Raw genomic sequence first — 20,302 nt, 5'->3', positions numbered from 1 at the left:
TATTTATGGAAAAGTGCCCTTAGATTTAGTGGTGGTACACACATATTTCAAAGTTGTGTCCAATATTTCTGACATTCTGCCAATAGAAACAGAAGTTATAATTATCCAAATTTACAAATACTCTTACATATCCACAGAAAAATTAAATTATACATCAATGTAAATAGGTTGATCTTAAATATGGAATTGATGCCTCATTGAGATATCAAATGCTTTCTTTTATTTTTAGCCAATGACAATCAGAATTTAGAATGCTTAAAAATCTAAGAACTACATTTTTATTAAGTGTCTTCAAATATCATTGAGCAGTTTGCAAATTAGTTCTCTAAATTTCAGCTGCATTTTGTTCAAAATCTTTTGAAAATTTCCAATGTAGTCAATGAAAGAAGTACCAAAATACAACTTTTAAAGCTCTCGTTGAATTGCTTTTATTGAAAATGAAGCTCACAAACACAAAGACAGTAAAATGTATTGCTCAATGGCAAGAGAGCAATTCAACAAATTGAATAATAATAGCTCAAATGGCATGTGATATTGAGATTTGAAATTCTATGATTATATTTCAGAATGGTATTTTCTAAACTATCAGTGGTAAAGAATCAGTTTGGGATTGATTGTTTTTTTAAAATTCAAGTCCTTCACAGCATTTTTAGAAAGTACTATCAACATTAATTAACAGAAAGACAAAACAGATAAAAGTATATCAAAAACAAGCCCAATTTTAAAATTATTACCATAAGTGGCTATCACATACTTTAGTATATGTCCTACTAGAAAAGCAAAAGAATTACAAGAATTAAACAAATTACTCATTGAAGTATGTATATAGAAGTATGTATATAGTAATATATAGAACTTTCATTAGACTCATAAATTTTTGCCATTATACAATCATAACTAAAGAAAAATAACTATAATTTGAATATAGTTTTCCAGGTGAAGCACTTCATGCAAATACATAATGATCAGCAACTTATATATAGTTATATCAAGTAATACTAGTAGTCAATCAAGTAAATACTTGATTGTAAATTGTATATCAAATCTAGGTTGGATTGACAGCAAGCCATGTTAATGGACAAGGGTAATATATACTTAAACTATTTTTTCTTTTATATTCATGTAAATATGCAGTAAAGGAACTGATGTAACAAACATGCAATTGGAATTGAAAAAAGACATGTTTTAAGTTTTAACAAGTACTAATTAGTTTTAAATTCAACAAAACAAGTAATACTATATTTTTAAAAGTCAGTTCTGAAAATTTATGAGGTGATAGTTAAATTTCTTGTATAATTTTGTCTGAAAGGAATGACTAGGCATAGGGCTGCACATATACTCTCTTAGTGATGAAGAAATCCATTATGGGTGGGTGTGGTGTTGAGCACCTGTCACCCTAGCTATGATGGGGAAATAGTTCTACTGTAGTAAAACAATTTGATACCTAAAAATATCCTCCACATTATTAACCCAAACTCCCAGTCATAAAAATATGGACTCGGACTTCCAGCATTATTACACTGTGTTTACTAAGACCAGGAAGGTGTTAGAGTAAACAATGATTACTGGGGCTATACTTTCTACATAGTTCATTTTTCCCCTTCAAACACTCTTTAAGTGTTTTATCAGAATCATCCAGCTGCAGAGAATTTGCCCTTTCCCAAGCAGATAGCTGGTAGATAAATAGTGCTAAATGGTTGAAATTACCATACTCTGTGTTCTCTAGAATGGTATTTATTGTAAACCCCAGTCTCTTTCTAGTTTTTCATTTTAAAGTTAGATTTATTTCCTAACTTATTTATTTGTAGTTTATTGGAGATTAGAGTCTCAGGGACTTTTTCCTGCCTTTGAACCATGAATCTCAGATCGCAGCCTCCCGAGTTTCTAGCATTACAGGCATGAGCTAACAGTAGCTGGTTTAAAAACCAGATTTCTTTACCAAGTAATTATTATACACTCTTGGGTTTTGTTTTTGTTTTATGTTGTTGTTGGTTGTGGGGCTTGAACTCTAGGGCTGGCGCTGTCCCTGAGCTCTTCAGCTCCAGGCTAGAGCTCTACCATTTCGAGGCACAGCACTACTTCTGGTTTTCTGGCCACTGGAGTTTACCCAGGCTGGCGAAGCATGACCTTCAGATTTCAGCCTCCTTAGACCTTCAGATCTCAGCCCCCTGAGTAGCTAGGAATTCAGGTGTGAGCCACTGATACTAGGCTCCTTTTAACATCTCTTATGAAATATGTCTCCTTACAAAAAGTGTCTAGGAACGTACAAATTGAAGCCACGTGCTACTAACAACAATTATCCAAAAGAATCATTAGATTGTTTCTATATGTGTATTATTTGAGCAATAGTTTCTGTTAATCATGATAATCATAAAGGTGGAAAAACATATAATTGGAAAGGTGGTAATATATTAAATATTAGCTGATATTATAAGTAGGATTTTCATAGCTCTTAGTTTATTGGATCAATCTAAATTCTTTTGTTGAAGTAGTCATGATCAAAGTAGTCATTTTTCTATTAGCTTGTCAATGTGGCATTGGTATTCCCACAAGGACTTGTATAAATTCAATTGGCATAAGACAATAACTCATGTCTAAGATGTTTACCTGGCTCTTCAGACCTACCCCCACTAGATCATCAGATGCTTTTCCTTAGTTCAGACCCTAATGGTCACTTTCTCCTGCCTTTGCGAGTATTTCAATGTCTAAGAGTGAATTCTTAGGGGTGGTAAATACTGCTGCACAGCCACCGTCATATCCCATGATCAAAAATTCTTCATGTGATGAAAGAGGACAAATGTCAGATCCTGGTCTGACCCTGAACTATGGTTAGTCTGTCATATGACTTGCACAGTATCATCTTTTTCACATTGACCTTCCCTTTAGGAAAACAGTCAGTCCAACAACTCACTCTGCTCCTGATATCATACCCTTGTTATGTCAAACTATAAATAATAAAACCCACACTTTCAACTATGAAAATCATTTTTCAGAATTTTCTCCTTTACTTGAGCTTGTTAAAACTCTGGTTATACCCAAGTGGTTTCCTAGCAGAGTAGAATACAGAAATAGAAAATCATTACATAGATACAAATATATCTAATTAGTTTACAGTGTAATGCATTTATGCATAGGTTACAAAAGAAGGGAAAAGGAAACTGAGAAACAGTAGCAGCCAATTGAGCTTCTCTTTATAAAACATCAAGATGTTCTATTGTTTAATAACACATTACACTTCTTTTAAAGAACTCAAGAGGCTTGGGAATGCATTGAAAATGACAATGTAAATAATCCCAATAACTACTCATAGTACAGAGTTACTGTTTGTGTGAAAATTAAGAAGCACAACCCAGAATAATGAGGTTTGGTACAGATTGACACTAGAGAAACAAACTGTGAGGATAGCCATGTCCATTTATCACAATGGTAAAAAGGTAAATCATTTTCAGACCTCTATTTCTCTTATAAAAAGCCAGACAATACCTGTCATGCTTAACTAAAAGTGTTACTAAAAGAATAAAGAGTAAAACTAAATGATGAATGTGAAAATAATTGTGAAACTGCAAGATGCCATACAAAGTTTGTTTTAGTCCTGGGTTTATACTATTACCATTCCCACTCCACTAAGCTATCTCACTCATATTTTCTCGTGCCCCAAAATCAAAGTATTACAACGTCTGGAAACAGTAATCAACACAGTTCCCATTCAAGATGAAGCTACTTGAATCCCAACTACCAGAAGGAACTGAGGTTAAAAGACTGAGTGCTACAGCACAGCGAATCAATTTTGATAGATGTCAGTGCTGAGAAGCCAACATTTCCCAAAGCTTTGGGTGGCTGGGTGAATCAAAAACAATTCATTTAAAATGTAATTTTGCATATGATTAATCTATCATCTGATTTGATTGCCTGTGGTACATTTTTATAATTATAAATTGAATGGACAATAAAGATAATTCAAATAATCTTATTGGCTAAAGCACAGAGCATTAATTCAGCTTATAATAGCAATAATGACCTCAGCCCAGGACATTTCCAGGCAATTAATGACTGGTTGGAGTTAATGACCCGAGTTTCAGCCAAGGACCATCAACTTCTGGCTGCTCATCAATCCTCAGATAATGTCCAGTGCTCAGAGCACAGTCAGACTCATTTAGAGTTTGACACCAACTCAAATTTGTGTTTTTTAAATAATTTTTTCTTTACTCTTTTCATGTAAACTCTATTTTTACTAGTAAACTGTGCTAAAATATTACAAACACCAAACTCAGTCATTCATGGAACATAAAACAACTAAATCCTATACAAATGTTATATAACAAATAGTATTGTAATACTGAGAATATAGTTCAGACTCAAAGGATAAGGGATCTATTTTCTAATTCTAGAATGGCTTCAGAATCAGTCCTACTGAGTAGAGCCTGAGTGAGGAGTCTATCTTTTCCTGTCTTAGTTTGACTCTCTCTGAGAAAAAAGTCAGACTTAACTTGCTATGTAATATACATCTCTGCTTTCTACCTAACCAGTTGTTCTGCTTTACATTTTTCCCTAGGATGTATAGGAGACATAGCAGAGAGAAGTATGATGGTTAATATGCAAACCCAAGCCACATCTGTGACAATATCATCAGTCATTTCAAGTTCCTCTACAGTGCATCACACATTTCTCTTCCATCTCACAGAAGGCATATGAAACAGATGACCTGTGTAACCAATATGGCACACATAGTCTCTTAGTGAGCCATTCAGGCAGACACACACACACACACACACACACACACACACACACACACACACACACACACCTCTTGAACAGTATGCCCCTAGCTCAATAGGCCATAAGGATGCTGCTCTCCTTAGTGGCCAGAGGCATCAGGAAAAGCCTTGCAATGTTTCATTGTGTTTTCCTTCCACCAACTAGCTTGTATCCCTAATTTTCTCATTCCTTGTTGTTTCATTCCATCATAAGAAAGGCAGAAAAGTGAGGAAATACCCTGTAAATGTAACAGAGCCACTGGGCTAGAAGGTATCAAATCAACATACCTTTGGCTGTTCACTAAAAGGAAGATGCCTTCATTCAGAAATCATGTGCCCAAAGGCAGAACTTGTTGCCTTCTATTTATCATTTGTGTAAAAAAGACAAAACTGTTTAAAAATATGATACATTGAAATGAGCAATTTCTTATCATTATTACTTACATTAACAGTTAATGCCCACAGTAGACATCATGCTGGCTATGCATGATGAAAGGAAGCAGAGTCTTCCTCAGCAGCTGAACTAAGCCTCCCAAAGAACATGTCACCATGAGAAACGGGAGGTGTGGAACTGAAGAGGAAAGTCTGTTCATCAAAGATGATTGATGAGAAGAATAGTCAAAATAATGTTAGTACTGACAAATAATAGCCTATTCTTATAAAGGAAAACATTGTATTCCTGTGTTTTATTACTTCTTGAGATGAATATGTAGCATTAAAGTCATTATTCCTGCTGTTAAGATGTAGACTTGAAATAACTCACAACTATTGCAGCACGCATTGGTGGTTGGATGCAAAGAAGGAGATGAAAAGTTCATAATGTAGGATGCCCATCATGCCTTACTGTAAGTCCACCAAAAAGTCACTCATAGGAGTGGGACAATGGAGATACTAAGGACTGTGGAGCAAAAATGGGGAAAGATTAAGAGAGAATCTGTCAAGTTTTGTTAAGGTAGGATTGATGGATAGTGCACATTTTAGTCTAACTCTGATTGTTCAAATCAATACTAAATTTAGGAGTAGCATCATAAAACTACAGAACAAAAATAAAGCTTGGGAAGTTGGAGTAATACATTCTCAAAGGGGCAAAACTAAGACTGACAAACAAAATGAAAGTGAAAGGGCTCAGAGTATGGCTCAAGTGTGAGTCCAATCCCCAGTACTGCCAAAATATAAAAATAATAAAATAAAATTTGAATTTGGGGGAAAAGATAATAAATTTTCTATCAAATTATAAAAAGTACCTAATGGCAAATGCCAAAATCCTTAATATAATTTCTAGAAAGAAACGATCTGGAAAGATATAGGCTTGCTACTGAAAATACTTAGGGGCTTTCTTCCTCATTGTGGCTCACAGGTTGCAATTTTTTCCTATGATTCTATATTCTTCCAGCTTTCCACAAACAATTGAAATGTATAAAACAGAAAGAAACTTAGTTCATGTTGTCTGCACTATTGATTTTATGGGCTGAATGATTTTATCTATGAAATCACATATTGGTGGTGCCCTATCCTTGAAGAGGAATAGCTTTGGGAGGTAATTAGGACAAGAATGTGGAATGTCTATAGAGAGATAAATGTCTTTATAACAATAAGAAGAAGGTTGCATAACCTGTAATTCCAGGACTTGGGAAGTAGAGGCTAGAGGGTCACTTAAGTTCGACAGTTTGATACCATATTGGGCAACATAATGGGATGAATCCCAAACAGTAAACAGAAAGAGAAAGGAAATGAGAGGAAGAGAGGGAAGGGAAGGGGAAGGGAGAGCGAGGGTAGAGAGAGAGAGGGAGAGGAGGCCAGCACAAGAGAAATCAGCAGGCTACAACTCAAAAAGAGTCCTTATGAGAACCCAATGACTCCTCCCCAGCTCTGTTTCTGCCATCTTTCTGTTCTGCCACCATCGTGTGCATGAACATGTTGGCTGATGCCCTCAAGAGCATCAACGGTGCCAAGAAGAGGCAAAAGCCAGGTCCTCATCAGGCTGTGCTTCCCAGCCATTGTCCGTCTCATGGCTACACTGGCGAATTTGAAACCATTGACTACCACAGAGTTGGGAGAAATGGTTAAAGCTCACAGGCAGGTTCAACAAGTGTGCAACGATCAACCCTCGCCTTAAGGTGCAGCTCAAAGACCTAGAAAACATGGCACTATATTCTGATCCCATCCCTTCTGTTTGGCTTCATTGTATTGAGGATTTCAGCTGGCCTCATGAGCCATGAAGAAGCAAGAGATAAACACACAGAAGGGAAAATCTTGGGATTCTTTTCCTAGGGATTAAAACATACATACAAATAAAATGCCCCGTTGGAAAAAAAATCCAATGGTCCACATGCCTTGACCTCATACTTTTTTAGTCTTTAGAACTATAAGAAATAAACTATTTTAACTAATAAGGCACTCATGTTTGGTACTTCATATTGTTGCCCTAAAGAAGATAGTACCCTCAAAATAGTTCCTATTTCATAAAATCAGAGATCAGAATTTGAAAAACATTTCCAATTTTAAATTCCAGTTAGAACATGCAGAAGTAGTATGCATAGTTCAAATGCAACACATATTTAAATCCCTTCCCAAATGATACATTTAGACATTTGTAATCAAAATTATATTATATATGCAATTGTGTGCTACATGCATACAATGAAACACTACTCAGTCATAAAATGTGACAAAATGTTATCATTTACACTGTGACTAGAACTGACTATTCTTAACCCATGATGATGTTCCTGTGTGCAAATCACTGACAGTCACTGCAAACTAGATAGGAGGGATTTCAGAAGGGGTCTGAGACACCTTCATTGTTAAGTTTTTTTCCACTTTTGCATGAACTTGTTTCATCCACATATGCTTCTATTCTTTTTTTTTCCATTTCCTGCAGTTTATTTTGATAAATTTTTTGTGTGATTAGAGGCACAGAGGCATTGTGACTTTGTGTTCCTCCCCTGAGACTATCCTCCAGTGTGTGAATGCCTGGAGTCAAGACTGTATGGCATCTTAGCTTGTGATGCTCAGGGTAGATGCCCAGGAGTTGTATAGATGGGTCATAGGGAAGGTCTATGTTAAGTTTTTTGAGGAACCTCCAGACTGCTGATATATCCTCCAGATCTTAGCCTCCTAAGTAGCTAGGATTGCAGGTGTGAGCCATTAGCTCCTGGCTTGTAATGCAGTCTTTCTCCCTATCCTAGAATGAGGCAGAGGCAACAAGAAGACATTAACCAAATGGCTGTAAGTAGGTATTGTTCACAGTAAGAGATCTACTTTGTTGGCAAATTAGATGAGTCTCTGTTTGGTTTCCTTGTTTCCTTAGAGCTGCTAATGATGGAGCTAGTCTTATAGTTGTTATCTAGGCCATACAAATGTAGATCAGAAGAACCTGACAACAACCCTGGGGCTGGCTAGGGGGCCTCATTAGCTGTTATCAGGATGCTTGCTGTATCTTCCTACCAGAAACCAGCTTTTATTCTTCAGCCAGCTCCCCTCTCCTCCCCCCACCCCCACCCCTGCATCAGGACCATGCCAGAGGCTGGGTTGGCTGAACTGACTCATAGCCAATCTCACTTCTCAGTTTAGGTTTGGTGGCTCAGTCTTCAAGGCAGGCTGACTGGATTCTGTGCTTGATGGATACCTTGTTGAGTGCAAGTTTCTCTTCAGGACTCTTCTAGAAGCTTCTCAGTCAGCTTCACTATAGACCAGGTGGTAGCGACTTAATGACAGAAATCTATCCTTTAAGAGTTGTGGAAGCTGAAGGTTGGGGACCAGAGTATGGATATATATATATATATATATATATATATATATATATATATATATATATATATATATATATATATATACATGCATGTATTCATATATGCATATATATTCCCCAGGTCCTGGGGCTTGATCAGTTTCTGGATTCTAATATTTGGTTGAGTTTTTCATCTGTGTTCATAAGTTATATTGGTCTATAATTCTCTTGTTTTGTTGGGTCTTTGCCTGGTTTGGGGATGAGTATGATATTAGCTTCATAGAATGAGTTTGGGATTTCTCCGTTTCTATTTTGTAGAAGCGTTTGAGGAGCATTGGTATTAGCTCCTCCCTGAAGGTTTTATAGAATTCATTGGTGAATCTATCTGGGCCTGGGCTTTTCTATGTTGGAAGGCTCTTGATTACTTCCTGTATCTCATTGTAGGTTATTGGTTTATTTAATTGGTTTATTTCTCCTAGACTCAGTTTGGACAGTTTGTACTTCTCTAAGAATTGATCCGTCTCTGTAAAATTTTCATTCTCTAATGAGTAAAGGTTCTGAAAATAGTTCCTTATAATTGATTGAATATCCTGTGTATTTGTTGTAATTTTTCCAGTGGAATCCCTGATCATACAGATATGAGTCTCTTCTTTTTGTATAAGTCTTGCAAGGGGTCTGTCAAATTTATTTTCTCAAAGAACCAGCTTTTAGTTTTATTTATTTGTTGAATGAGCTTTCTATTCTCAATTTCATTTATCTCTGTTTTGATCTTTGTAATCTCTCTCCTCCTAGTCATTTTAGATTCAATTTTTTTTCTTGTTTTTCCAGCCATTTTAACTGCATCATGAGGTTATTCACCTGATCTGATTCCATTCTTTTAATGTGTGAGCTGAGGGCAATGATCTTGCCCCTCAGCACTGCCTTTGCTGTATCCCATAGGTTTCTTTGTGATGTATTTTCATTGTTGTTGTGATTTATGAACTCATTAATTTCATCCTTAATTTGCTCTGCGACCCAAATGTTAGATAGCAGTGAGGAGTTTAGCCTCCAAGTGTTTGTGTAGTTTCTGCAGTATCCCTTGTTATTAAGGGCTAGCTTGATTCCACTGCGATCAGATAGAATACATGGGAAAATCTCAGTGCTCTTGTATTTGTTGAGGCTGTTTGTATGGACTATGATATGATCTATTTTGGAGTGTGTTCCATGGGCTGCTGAGAAGAATGTGTATTGGGTCTCTGTAGGGTGAAATACTCTGTACAGATATGTCAGATTTATGTGGGATATGATGTTACTTAAGTCTTTGACTCCCTCGCTAATCTCTGTGTGTTGGATTTGTCTCTTGGAGATAGTGAAGTATTAAAGTCTCCCACTAGTATTACATTTGGATCTATCTTGTTCTGTAGTTCTGAAATCATTTGTTAGACATATTTTGGACCTCTTGGTTTGGTGAGTATATGTTTATTATTGTGATATCTTCTCCCTGGATTTTCCCCTGTATTAATATGTAATAACCATCTTTGTCTTTTTGAACTGATTTTAACGAGAAGTTTAGCTTGTCTGAGATCAGGATGGCTACCCCTGCCATTTTGGTAGGTGTGTTTGCTTGGAAGATCTTGCTCCATTCTTTCACTCAGAGCCTGTTTGTATTTTGCTGTGAGATGGGTCTCTTGAAGACAACAGATGGATGGGTCTTGTTTGTGGAACCACTCTGCCATCCTTTTTCTTTTGATGGGAGATTTGAGTCCATTGATATTTATAGTTACTATGGATAGGTGTGGGTTTTTTCCCTTCCCTTTTCCTATTAACCTGTATTTGGCTTCTTTCCTTTCTTTCTTGTGTTTATTAAGATGCTTTCTTATTGGCTTCTGAATACTGGGTTTCCTTGGTCTTGGCTGTCTTCTATTGGGTGACATTCTCCTCTTAGAATTCAATGTAGTGTTCACTTTTTGTTCATATATTCCTTTAATTTTTCCTTATTATGGAAGGTTTTTGTTTCTCCATAGAAAGTAAATTGTAATTTTGCTGGGTACCTAAGTCTGGGTTGGCAGTTGTTGGCCTTATGGACTTGGATGGTGTTCTTCCAGGCCCTTCATGCCTTGAAAGTTTGTGTGGAGAGGTCTGCCGTGATTCTGATCTTTTTCCCATTGTAGTACAGTTCTTTCTTTGTTTTGACTGCATTCAGGATATGTTCCATGTTGTTAAGGTCTGATACCTTGACTAAGATGTATCTGGGGGTGTTTCTTCTAGGGTCTAGTATACTAGGTGTTCTATACACTTCTGTTATTTGGGTAAGGTTTTCCCTTTTGAGATTGGGGAAATTCTCTGTAATAAATCTATTGAATATGTGTTGTATACCTCTACTCTGATACTCATCTCCTTCATCTATTCTGATTATACACAGATTATATCTCTTCTCCCTGTCCACTATCTCCTGGATTAGTCTGCCATGAAGATTGACAGTTTCTTGGAGTGTAATAATCTTCTGATCCTTATCAGCTGAGTTGTCTTCCAAAATTAACACTCTAGATTCCATATGATCAATCCTTTGAGAAGTAGCTTCCAGTGTAGTTTGCATTGTGGCAAGTGAGCTGTTTATGGTTGCTAGATCAGCTATCAATGTGGTAATTACTTCTTTTAATGAGTTGAATTTTGATTCTATTTTTTCATGCACTTAGGTTCTCAGGATGTTAAGATCTTCTTTAAATGAGGAGTGGACTGTAGCTATTTTTACTTCCATTTCTTTCTTCACTTCCTGAAGTTCCCTCGAGAATTCCTTTCTGTGTTCCTGAAATAGTTTTTGGAATTCAATCCTGATGCTTTTGGTCATTTCTACCATCATAGCCTGAAGTGTTTTTTTATTCTCCATCTTCTCTTCAGTTGCACTGTTTTTTGGAGCTGGTGAGTTGACTTGACCTTTCATAAAGTTTGTAATATTTCTTTGTGATTTATGCATCTGGGATGAAGGAGTTATGGATTATTGATTCCCCCCTGCACTTCCTTTTGCTGGCCTGTAGGTGGCCGCCTTGCCTTGGCCTTGTGCCTGTGATGGACTGACTGACTTGATTGTATCCTGGCTCTGGGTTTGAGCTCCACGGTTGTACCTTTCTGCCCTATGTGTGAGTGTGCCCACCTTAGCTGCTGCCAATGTGGTCGCCACCTCTGCAGTTAAGGGTGGGTAGGTTCTGTATCTTTCTCTGCAGGTCCATGCTCTTCCGCCATGCTGTGCTGACCCTTGTGAGCCTCTGTTGGAGGTTCGCGGGTTGCCAATTCAACATGGCGTGGAGACTTTTCTCTTTTTTGTTTCTTTCCCTGCTAGTTGCTGTGGCTCTAGAGTGTGCCTATCAGAGTGAGTGTTGCCACTGAGGGGTGGCTTGCTGACTTGTGTGGGAATACGCCTCTCATTGTTGCTGCTGAGGGGTGGCACGTCTACCTGTGTGGATTGCACCTATCAGAGCAAGTGCTGCTGCTGAGGGATGGCACGGCCTCCTGTGTGCTTCTGCAGGGGATCAGGTGCAGGGCCCTCCTGCTATAGGGCCAGAATGCTAACCTGCGTGGTCCTACTGGGGGATGGGGGGTAGGTGCGTTCAAACCCCAAACTGCTGGTGGGCGTGTGCATGTGAGCTCACATGCCTCTTCTGGGAGCGTGCACTCCCAGGCTGTTTGGGGGGGGAGGGGGTGCTTGTGCCCTCTCGTGATTCTGCTGGGGGACGGTATGCATGACCCCAAGTTGGTTCAAGTGTCTCTGGGGGTACGGGAGGGTTGGTGCCCACGGCCTTCCTGCGTCTCTACTATGGGGGGGCGCATGTGCTCATGCCCAGGTGACCCTGCTGGGCTGGTATTGCACACAAGCACAAGTGAGTCTGCTGTTCAGATAGTCTGTGTAAACCCAAGTGCCTCAGCTGGAGCTCAGATGCCCACCAGCCCCAGAGTTCCTGCTGGGGAGGGGGGGCTGGTGCACACAAATTCAGACCACCCAGCTGGGGTGTTGATGGATGCTGGCCAACTGTGTCCCCCCAAGCAACTTTGTTGGGAATTGTTCCACCCGCTGCTAGCTCCTGTGTTCTCCCAGGAGATGTAGGGTCCTAGTGCCACCACATAGGGGAATCTTTTGTTCCCTTGGGGCAGGGAGGGGAAGGGGGGAGCTCTGGTTTCTTTGTCCCCTTACAATGAGGTCCAAGTCAAGTTCTGGGGGTCTCTGCCAGAGTTGATCTCCTGTTTGGGGCGGGGGGAGGCAGCCCAATGCGGAACTTACTGGTCCTGGAGTCTGTACGTGTCACTCGAAGCTGTGGGACCTCTCTGGGGCAGGGTGTGGCGGCCACTGGCCTCTGCTCTCCACATTCATGGTGCCCAGCTCCCTCCACCTCTATTCTTAAACTCGCCAAGTCACAGCCTCTTTGCACTCATTTTCAAAATTACAGAGTAGCCGTGGCAAACTACAGACCACATGGCTGTTTTTATAAATAGAATTTTGTTGGTATGCCTCTTTACCCAGTCATTTGCTCATTATTTATGGCTTGTTTTGTGCTATAATGGTAAAGTCCAGTCATTTTGATAAATTCATTCACTTACGGTCTTATTAGTTGGTTAAGTCTACTGTAACAAAACACCACAGACTGGGTGGCTCAAACAATAACATTCTTGTTTCACATTTCTGAATTCTGCACGTCTGAGATGAGGTTATTCACAAAGTTGACAGCTTCAAGGGAAGAGGGTTTCAGGCTTCTCCTTGGCTTGTAGAGGATCACATTCTCTTTTGTGTCGGTATTTTGTGGTACTGGTATTTGAACTCAGGACACAATGATTGCTAGACAGGTGTTCCACTACTTGACACATTCTTTCTACCTTTGTTTGCTCTATTTACTATTTGGGCAGAGTCTCCAATTTTGCTCAGGCCTGTACAACACTCCTTCTCACACTTCACATGTAGCTGAGGTAATAGGCAGATCCCACCATATCCAGCTTTCTTATTGAGTTGGAACCTCACTTACTTTTTGCCAAGACTGGTCTCAAATTGTAAACCTCCTCATCTCTGCTTCCAAAGCCCATGAGCCACTCCACCCAGCCTGTCTTCCTGTGGCTTTACATCATCTTCCTTTGGGCCTATCTGTCTCCCAATTTCCTCTTCTTTCCAGGACTCCAGATATACCGGATTAGGGACTTTTCTAGTGCCTCATTTAAATTTTGATTTCTTCTGTAACAACCAGATAGCCAAAGAAGACCATAATATGAGAGACTAGGGTAAGAATTCAACATCTGAATTCATAGGCTGTAGGGACACAATCAGTCTCTCATAAAGGCCCTTTACAGAAACTATGAGCAGACACCTCGAACAGAAGAAAAAAGGCAGATTGGCTGTTATGAGCCTCAGATTCTAGTTTCAATTCTGACTCTATAGACAAGTCATCAAAATCTTGGATCCAATGGCAGCTGGACTGCATACCAGACATAATAGGTAGATCAGAATAGAATGAGGTGCACAAAAGTGGTATAAGAATAATAGATGTGGCAAATGAATCATAGGCATATCTACATATTTCAGCATGATCTATTGACATGCAGCTCTAAAGCTAAATCTATTTAAACTTGACCTTGACTTCCACTTAGTGGCAAATATAGTAGCAGCTTCCTGCTAGTTAGAGTCATGTTTCAGAGTCATGCTGCTCAGTATAAATGACAAGCATTTTTCTTAATCTGTAAATTCCATCCATTGCTTTTGACTCATATCCTCTTATCTATCCTATCTACATACCTGGTTTAGAAACTGCTTTGCATCAATCTTCAGTGGTTTTATCCTGGATAGCTGAGGTTCCAGGTCTGACTGATGTCTAAGAACTTGTTTTAATGTCTTTTGTGTGCTTTCCACTAGTTAACACAGATAGTCTGAGATTCCTACCATGTACCTGAAAGAGTTTCTAAAATTAGAACATCTTCCAATGCCTCACCTGCCCAGGAGCTCTAACTCTACTTCTGTGGTCTGTCTTCCATACCTCAAAAAAGAAGCTAAAAACTCTTACCTTTTCCACAGATAGTGTTGTATGTGGTAGATCATTTCAACTTAGAACGTAGCTTCATATGTGTTGCAAACTGTCACAAGCGCCTTGTCCTTCTGCAGCTGGGAGCAAGGCCGGGAGCAAAGCAATGATGAAGACCAGACCGTGGAATTGGTTTCCGGGTTCCAGGGGACCTGCTGCCTCAATCCATCAACAGATTGCAAGGGTCCCATGGACAGGGCTTTATTCATTATCAAACAAGAGAGTACATGCAGAAAGTTTGCTACATCAAAGAGACTACTTTAAAGAGATAAGGGTACCAGTTATTTTTTTTTTGGGGGGGGCAATCCTAGGATTGGCAACTTCCCTTAAACAAGAGTTGAAAGACAACAGCCAATTTGCATAGGCCACCTACAGGCTCCAAGTTCCTGCAGAGGGTGGAAACTGTGGCTACTGTAATGCTAAGCACAGTAGGTCTTGACAGGGCTGCCCTCAGCATTCCAAAGGACAGAGAATGGTGTTCCAGTTCTCTAAGGCCGACCTTATGGCTCTGCATTTACAGTTTCCCACACATAAGTTTCACATTTGTATTAGATCTTGTAAGACACAATTATAAGTAAGAGGGGGTGTTTGGACAGCTGCAAAAATAAAATATCACAAACTGGGCAGCTTATCATCAGTAGAAAGAGTTTTCCCAGCTCAGTAGGCTGAGAATGCTAAAATGAAGGTGTATGCAAATTCGAGGTCTTGTAAGACCACACTTTGTCATGGCTGGTAGTGTCTATGTCACCCAAGAGACAAAAGCATTTCTTTGGAGATTTTCTAAATATGGGCATTAATGCCAATCATGGAAGCTCTACCTTCATATCTTCATCCATTTTCTAAAGGTCCAGCTTCCATCCATCATCTTTAGGACTAGTATTTTGGCATATGAATTTTGGAGGTACACATTTTGGTCATAGCAGGAAGAGGTGATGAGTCAGTGATTCCATATGATGAACATTATGGTCAATTTGATCTGCTTTTTTTTTAATCATTTGTTTGTTTTTGGATAGTTGATTTCCTTAGTTCAGGCTTTGCAACTTAAAAAATATTTCAAATGAGTTTCTTGAAAATGTGTGCATTTTTATGAAAGATGGGAAAATGATTCAAAATTAAATGTCATTTTGAAGTGGTAAAGTAATTAAAAAGCCTCCCTAAAGAATAATAAAATTGTCTAGTTTTAACAAAATGAAATATTAGGTGTTGGCACCTATGTGTTATGTAAAGAGTTCCATTTTTAGTACCAAGATAGAAATTATACTGGAATAAACATTTTGTGTATATGTGTATGCCAGTCATGGGGTCAAACTCAGGGCCTGGGTGCTATCAAGACTGGCACTCTGTCATTTAAGCCACTGGTCGACTTCCATCCTTTTTTGTGATTAGTTGGAGGTAAGAGTCTCACAGACTTTTTCTTTTGTGCTGGCTGGCTTCATACTGAAATCCTCATATCTCAGACTGGTGAGTAGCTACAATTATAATGTGAGACACTAGAGCCAGACTTGGAATATACTTTTAATGGAGAAAAACAAAGTATGGTTAATCCTTTTTTTTTTTTTTTTTTTTTTTTTGCCAGTTCTGGGGCTTGAACTCAGGGCCTGATCCACTGTCCCTGGCTTCCTTTTGCTCAAGGCTAGCACTCTACCACTTGAGCCACAGCACCACTTTTGGCTTTTTTCTATATCTGTGGTGCTGAGGAATTGAACCCAGAACTTAATATATATGGGGCAAGCACTCTAACACTAGGCCATATTCCAAGCCCAATATAGTTAATCCTAACATGATAAATTACAAGTCTTTAGCCCACTTGTTGAGGGGACTATTGGTTCTTTGAGGTTTTGTTTTGGAGGAATGTAATTTTTTTAGTTCTGCATATATTTTAGATATGAGGCCTTTGTCTGTTGTATGGCCAGTAAAGATCTTTTCCCAATCTGTGGGCTTTCTGTTTATCTTGCAAGCTATGTCCTTTGCCCTGCAGAATCTCTGTAGTTGGATGCAGTCCCGTTTGTCCATCCTTTCTTTGATTTGTAGCATTTCTGGGTCTTTGTTAAGGAAGTTCTGTCCTGTACCAAGGAGCCCAAGTGCTTCTCCTACTCCTTCCTTTAGTGTTTTCAGGGTATCTGTTTGTTTTTTTTTTTTTGTTTGTTTGTTTGTTTGTTTTTTTTGGCCAGTCCTGGGCCTTGGACTCAGGGCCTGAGCATCATCCCTGGCTTCTTCCCGCTCAAGGCCAGCACTCTGCCACCTGAGCCACAGTGCCCCTTCTGGCCGTTTTCCATATATGTGGTGCTGGGGAATCGAACCGAGAGCTTCATGTGTAGGAGGCAAGCACTCTTGCCACTAGGCCATATTCCCAGCCCCTCAGGGTATCTGTTTTAATTTAGAGGTCTTTGATCCATTTGGAATTGATTTTGGTGCAGGGTGATATATAAGGATCTAGTTTTAGTTTGTTGCATGTATTTAACCAGTTTTGCCATCACCATTTGTTAAAGAGACTATCTTTCTTCCAGACTATTTTTTTTTTAGCTCCTTTGTCAAAGATTAAGAAGTCACAGTGCTGTGAGTTCATTTCTGGGTCTTCAGGCCTGTTCCAGTGCCAATACCAAACTGTTTTTATTATTATAGCTTTATAATACAGCTTGAAGTTGGGTATTGTAATTCCTCCAGCACTGTTCTTTCTGCTTAGGATTGTTTTTGCTATTCTAGGTCTTTTATTATTCCATATGAATTTCTGGATTGCTTCCTCTATTAAAAAGAGAATTCTCTGATGAGGAAATGAGAATTGGCCAAGAGACATATGAAGAAGTGCTCTACATCACTGGCCATAAAAGAAATGCAAATCAAAACAACATTGGGATTCCACCTCACCCCAGTAAGAATGTCCTATATCAAGAAAACTAACAATAACAAATGTTGGAGGGGATGTGGCCAAAAGGGAACCCTACTTCATTGTGGGTGGGAGTGTAAACTGGTTCAGCCACTCTGGAAAGCAGTATGGAGATTCCTCAGAAGGCTAAACATAGAGCTCCCCTATGACAGCAACCCCACTTTTGCGCATCTACCCAAAAGACCACAAACAAGAACACACTAAAGCCACCAGCACAACAATGTTCATCTCAGCACAGTTTGTCATAGCTGGAATATGGAACCAACCCAGATGCCCCTCAGTAGACGAATGGATCAGGAAAATGTGGTACATATACACAATGGAATTTTATGCCTCTATCAGAAAAAATGACATTGCCCCATTTGTAAGGAAATGGAAGGACTTGGAAAAAATTATACTAAGTGAAGTGAGCCAGACCCAAAGAAACATGGACTCTATGGTCTCCCTCATAAGAAATAATTAGCACAGGTTTAGGCTAGTCACAGCAGAGGATCACAAGAGCCCAATAGCTATTTGTTTGGTGTAAATCAACTGAACAACTCATGGGGGGAAGGGGAAAGGGGGAAGGGGGAGGGGGGAATGAGGGAGGAGGTAACAAACAGTACAAGAAATGTATCCAATGCCTAATGTATGAAAATGCAACCTCCCTGTATATCATTTGACAATAAAAATTTAAAAAACAACAACAAATAATTACAAAAAACGTGATAAATTATGAAATGTTCTATAAATCCCTTCCATGTAACTCTTAATTTCTTTTATTTTTTTTCTGTTTATCAATGTTGAACTTTCCAAATGAAAGTCATTCAACATAGAAAGTCAATTTACTAAAATTTATATGCATCATTGTCCATCTGGACAAAGAGAAGAGAATGTTATATGCCATAACCAAAGGCTCTCATCCATGGCATTCAACTAGTTTACCAGGTAGTTGCTAGAGATTGGATCCCAAAAGATCCTGAAATCCTCAGCAGATGAAGTTGTAACATTATCAATCACTCCTAGGTATTTATTTGCAGCAACATCCTAGCAGCAAATCCACATGAATTCAACGTTGTCAAGGCTCTGTGTGACTTAAGGATGAGATTCAACTAAACTTCCCATCAAAATTGAGAGGAAATATTCAAGTTAAGAATATCTAGTTTCTTTGATTTCTGGATTAATTCCAACCAAGTCATTAAGCTTTAACTTGGTGGTTCATCTATGTTTTGTTGAACTTAAATTTATGGGTGAGATTTAGCATTAGACAAGCATGAAATTAAAAAGTGTAAGATGAGTGGAGGTCTCTTTTCTATCATTTTAAAAACATAAGATGTCTCTAGCTAGCCAATAGAATAAAATTAATAGAAGTTATATATAATGGTACAGATTTTGTTCCAATAAAACAACATTATTACATCTGATTGTAAATCACATACAATTGTGTAGCTTCCTACATACCAAAATGTATGAGGAGTTATATGCTACTTGTGTCATTAAATTCCTGTTATATTATAATGTGGAAATCTAATTTCTCTAAGTGCCTCATTATTTTTCATTTCAACTGCCAAGTGCACATATATTTTATGTTGTTAGGGAATTAAATGGAGGCATGCTAAACAGATTGATATTCTGGGTTCACTCTGATTTAAACATACAGATTTTAGTCTAAAATAGGCAAGGAAAAAATGTGTTATTACTTGTAGGTCACACCCTCCATTTTTCAATAAAGGCGATCTGCATTGTGCCTAGAAACATATTATACACAAACAGCATGATAAATAATATCACTTCAAATGCCTCTAGATGCTTACTTAAGTAGGAATTTCTGAGACACCAGTTAAATTTGACTCTTTAAAAGTCCATTCTTAGCTGGGCGCTAGTGGGTTACACCTATAATCCTACTCAGGAGGATGAGATTTGAGGATCAGGGTGCGAAGTCAGCCTGCACAGGAAAGTCCATGAGACCCTTATCTCTAATAAAGTAACAAAAAAAACCCAGAAGTGGAGCTCTAGCTCAAGTGGTAGAGTGCTAGCATTGAACTCAAAACCTTAGCAACAGCACCCAGGACCTGAGTTCAAACCCCAGGACAAGCAAAAAAAGTCTGTGCTAAATTATGTTGTAAACTGACCAACACAGCCTAATGAGAGCAGAGTCACTTGATAATTATCTGTAGTCCCATCAATGACACCTCTTACATGATAACAGACAATACTAGCACAGAGGGATAGAACCTGATGGCTTATGGCTTCTTTGCTATGATGAAGAAACAAATCAACCACAACTCACTCATAAAGTTAAATTAATCACTCCTAGGCATCTATCCTGAACAACAGGTCTCAGGATATCATAAAGACATCTGCACATCCATGTTTATTGCTGTATAATTCACAATAGTCAAAATATGGAATCAACCCAGATGCCCCACTACAGATGAATGGATACAAAAAACGTGGTACCTATACACAAAGGAATACTACATAGCGATTAGCAATAATAAAATATTGGTATTCATTGGGAAATGGTCAGAACTTGAACAAATAATGTTGAGCAAGACAAGCCTAGAACAGAGAGAACAAAGGGGCATGGCCTCCTTGATATATGACTGTTAGGGTTGGGGGGGGGGGGACAGTAGAGACCAGGTCAGCAAAACAACAAACTTCTTTTCAAATGGTATTTCACAGGTTTGGGTCAGCAACCTTACATTATGTATCTAAAACCAAAAAACTACTAAACATAAAAAGGTCTAGAATAGAACTGTCAGTGGATCACAATAGCTCAACAACTATGTACACATGATCATATAAGATGAGGATAAGCAAAAACAACTTCAAGAGAAGGACACAGGAGGATTCTTTGGTTGACTTTACATTTAAAGTTCTAGGTGAATTTCCTTTGGCGTACCCTATGAAGTTACTGTAT

At 38.7% G+C, this 20,302-nt stretch overlaps 1 long non-coding RNA gene and 1 pseudogene across 1 annotated transcript; both read left to right on the top strand.

Annotated features, from left to right (window-relative positions):
- Positions 1 to 5,589: 5,589 nt before the first annotated feature.
- LOC125347567 lies at positions 5,590 to 7,025 on the top strand (annotated as a pseudogene).
- Positions 7,026 to 8,641: 1,616 nt separating this feature from the next.
- Positions 8,642 to 15,264, top strand: LOC125347856. The gene is made up of 3 exons (XR_007210274.1): positions 8,642 to 8,787; positions 12,627 to 12,631; positions 15,253 to 15,264. It is a non-coding gene; the product is annotated as an uncharacterized LOC125347856 (long non-coding RNA).
- Positions 15,265 to 20,302: the final 5,038 nt, after the last annotated feature.

This window comes from Perognathus longimembris, chromosome 3 (genome assembly GCF_023159225.1).
Source record: "Perognathus longimembris pacificus isolate PPM17 chromosome 3, ASM2315922v1, whole genome shotgun sequence".
Classification (NCBI taxonomy): Eukaryota; Metazoa; Chordata; class Mammalia; order Rodentia; family Heteromyidae; genus Perognathus; species Perognathus longimembris.
The sequence above is the reverse complement of the archived record's forward strand: the minus strand, read 5'-3'. Positions and strand labels throughout refer to the sequence as shown.